Source organism: Gekko japonicus, unplaced genomic scaffold (assembly GCF_001447785.1).
Source record: "Gekko japonicus isolate JY-2015 unplaced genomic scaffold, Gekko_japonicus_V1.1 scaffold2701, whole genome shotgun sequence".
Classification (NCBI taxonomy): Eukaryota; Metazoa; Chordata; class Lepidosauria; order Squamata; family Gekkonidae; genus Gekko; species Gekko japonicus.
The window spans coordinates 21,547-25,406 of record NW_015167138.1 but is presented as its reverse complement, the minus strand read 5'-3'; positions in this window follow the sequence as shown (position 1 = coordinate 25,406).

Sequence of the window (3,860 nt, the reverse complement as noted above, 5' to 3'; positions counted from 1 at the left end):
CTCTCTCTCTCCCCCCCCCCCCTTTTATTCCTCACAATAAATTTAAATGAAATACACATTATCTGAATTGGTAGTTGCTATCAGAGCTGAAAACAAACACATTCACCTTTAATCTTCATGCTATATTACCCTTTTGAAGTTCATACCATCATTTGTGTGTTTCCTCGGCAATTGAGACATCTGAAAAATGATGCCTTTCATGGGGTTCTTTCCCACCAAGAACCACAATGAACAGCATGAATTTCAGTGCTAGGAAAATACCGGAATTTATAGCAAGTTGCCTAACACATAAGTGGAATGTGAACGGAAATGCTGCAGTAAAAATGCGGCTGTACCTGGGTAACGCTGTGCAATTTTTAAAGAAAAACTTAGCATTTCAAAAGCTTCATTCTTTTTCATTATCTTCAGGGGTAATTCCTGCAGGAGTGCACAGGAGCGCAGCTCCGGCAGTAAAGAGCCCAGGGGGCGGGCACATGCAACAAGCCCCACCCCCTACTCCCAGCAGCTCTCAGTCAGAGCAAGAAGCAGCCAAGTAAGTTGCAGAGCTCCCCCCAGCCCCCCAGTCCAAAACAGTCCAGTGGCACCTTTAAGACCAAGTTTTATTCAGGTACAAGCTCTCCCACCTCTGCGAGGACAGATCTGCACGTTCCCCTCCCATAGCTAGCAATCCAAAACAGTCCAGTGGAGCCTGAGCGGTGAATGTTGCCTTCTGACACACTTCCGGTGATGTCAGGAGATGTGGCATATGCAAATAAGTTATGCTAATGAGCTCCTGTACCTCTTTTTCTACTAAATGACCCCTGATTCAAGGTATGAGCTTTTGTGTGCAAGCATACTTTTTCAAAAGAAGGAAGAAGAAGAGGAGGAGGAGGAGGAAGAAGAGTATTTCCTTTTGTCCATCCTGAGTCATGCCAGCCACATGACCACGGAAACGTCTTCGGACAGCGCTGGCTCTTCGGCTTGGAAACGGAGATGAGCACCACAACCCTAGAGTCGGATTTGACTGGCTTTCGAACAAGGGAACCTTTACCTTTTTAATGCCCTTTTGCTGGCAAACGAGAGCATTTTCCAGTTGGGCAAAAGCAGCTGCAACAAGCACATGGCTGCTGTGCAGGCATAAATCTGCTCGATATGGTCCCCTGTTTGTGTTGAATGTCTCCAGAGAACATCAAAGCAGACCAATCAGGAGCTCACCTCAGGTGAAAACGAGGGCATTCAGACAAGCTGTGTTTGCCTGGTGAGCATGCTTATTTGTGCTCCTGCAGTTTGCAGCATCTTAGCTACTAAGAAGAGAGGGAAGTTCAGCCACAACTGAGTCCGGGAGGCCATCCTCACCAGTCGGGAAGCTGAAACAGCAGGGCAAGAAGTAAGCGGTGTGGTCATCGTAGTCAGGCCAGAGCCCATGGCTGCAGTCACATGCACAGTTTGTGGTGCCATAGTGGTGTTACAAGAAACGGTGTCCAAGACTCGTTAACATAAAATCACATCAAAATCGTCAAAACAGTAAGCAATAGAAGTCACACAGGTAGTGACAATTTCATCTACATCTGTTTGAGCCAAAAGATGAAATCAAATGGGCCCTTTCAGCAGATTGGGAACTAAAACAGGGAGACCAACTAAGGCCCCGGTCACACGGGCCAGATAACGTGGTGGGGAGGCGTGGCTGTTCACTCCGGAGCAAAAGAAAGCGCGGTAGCCCGATCACATGGTTCCCCCGAGTCTCTGTCGGTGTGTAAGCTTCAGCACCAAGATCTCTAAGATCTACCTGACAGCTGACAGATGCTGCAAACCAGATCCAGCCGGTTCAGACTTGTTAGAGCTGAGACACAGACACAATGAGCCAGCACGGAACTGATTGGCTGACATATGTATATATGTGGATATGTATCATTGTATGTACCTCTCTTGACGGTGGATGGAGTCTGGCGGAGCAGTTTGTTGGAGAGCTGTAAATACTGTAAATAAATTCCTGTATATAGTTATCACTGGACTGTGTAAGTGTGGTTAACTATAGGAAAGCTTCTGGTGAGTGCAAGATTCCTGGTGAGTGCAAGTGTGACTGAGGCGCTGGTTCATACTACCACATGCGCTGCGAAACAGTCTCCGTGCTTCGGCTGTTAGCTGGCGATCACACAACGATGCTGCAGCATGGCAAAGAAGCGGCGCGATCACACAAGCGTTTTGTGTTTGTGCGCATGCGCAGTTCCGTGGAGCAGCACTCCTTTCAGTTTCGTGTTTGTGTGCATGCGCTTACAAAAAACATCCAGTGTGCAACGGGACGTGGACAGGCGGCAGATGCCACGGGTGCGCTACGCTTCCCAGATGTTGCGGTTGTGATCGCGCCCTGAAAATCCACCCGACATTCATGCCTTTCGCGTGGCAAATTCTCAGTGTGACTGGGGCCTAAGGCAGATAAATGTTAAGGAATCTTAATTTGACCTATTGGGGCATCTGGAATCATTTGGTAGTTGTGGGGAAAAACACATCTCTGGACTGCTATGACTGGTCTATATGCTGGACAGTATTATTCAAGTGACCTTTTGTTCTCTCCTTCTTATTCTTGGTCACCCCACCCCATCATGGGCCATAAATGCATCACCAAGAAAAGAAAACATCTGCTTTATTGTTATTTTTGGCGGTGCTGTAAAGTCCAGAATGACTGCATCAAGGCCTCCTCCAACGGTGAGCGATGGACAAAGGTGTATCGCCAGCTCCCACTGATAAAGGAAGAGATATTTACGCACCCTCGGTTGCCGTGCTCGGGAAATTTGATAAAAGGAGCAGAGAGAAGCAAAGAAATGTGTTGCGGGAAGAAATAAGGGGACATAAACAATGGAGGTTTGTACTGGCCTCTTCGTCTGCCATAACTTAGAACTTTAATAGCATCCATTTATCTAAAACCGGCAGTTTCCTTAAAGTTTACCTCAGATATACAGCCACTGCTTGGCCTTAAAATTGCCATGACAGATTCTTTAAAAAGAACAATAGGTGTCTCTCACAAGTGAAGGTCTGGGGAGGAAGGGAGGAAGGGAAAGAAGGGAAGTTCAGCTTTTGCCCCTTGTGATGTGGTGGCCGCCGCTGCCCACAAAAGAAGGCATGAAACATTAAGGGTTCGCCTCTGAAGAGACCCGGAACAAGGACCAGGTAGGCCAGCGTGGTGTGATGGTTAAGAGTGTTGGACTGATCTTTGGGAGACCCGGGTTCATATCCCCACTCATAACAGTGAAGCCCGCTGGATGACCTTGGGCCAGTCACATTCTCTCAGCCTAGCCTCCCTCACAGGGCTTTTGTGAGAGTAAAATGGAGGAGAGGAGGAGTATGTGAGCTGCCTTGGATCCCCACTGGGGAGAAAGGTGGGGCATAAATGAATTAAATGGGCTTTACAGGTATGCTCCTCCCAGCATACCCTGAGGCGGGGCAGCTGCAAGGCCTCCAGGCCTCCTAATCTTCACTCCCCCCCCCCTTTGGTTCCTTGAAGTCACCTTTAAGTGAGTTGGAGCATGTAGAACTAGATATCCTGAAGGGCTTCATAGATTTAGATTTCACTGCCATCACAACCTTTCCTCCCTCCCTCTTTCTTTCTCTTCCTCCCTCCCTCCCTCCCTCTCTTTCTTTCTTTTCCCTCTTTTTCTTTCCCTCCCTCCCTCCCTCCCTCCCTCTCTCTCTCTCTCTCTCTCTCTTTCTTTCTTCTTTCTTTCTTTCTTTCTTTCTTTCTTTCTTTCTTTCTTTCTTTCTTTCTTTCTTTCTTTTTCCTCTTTTTCTCTCTCTTTTTCTTTCCCTTCCCTCCTTCCCTCCCTCTCCCTCTCTCTTTCTTTATTCTTTCTTTCATTCTTTCTTTTCCCTCTCTCTCTCTCTCTCTC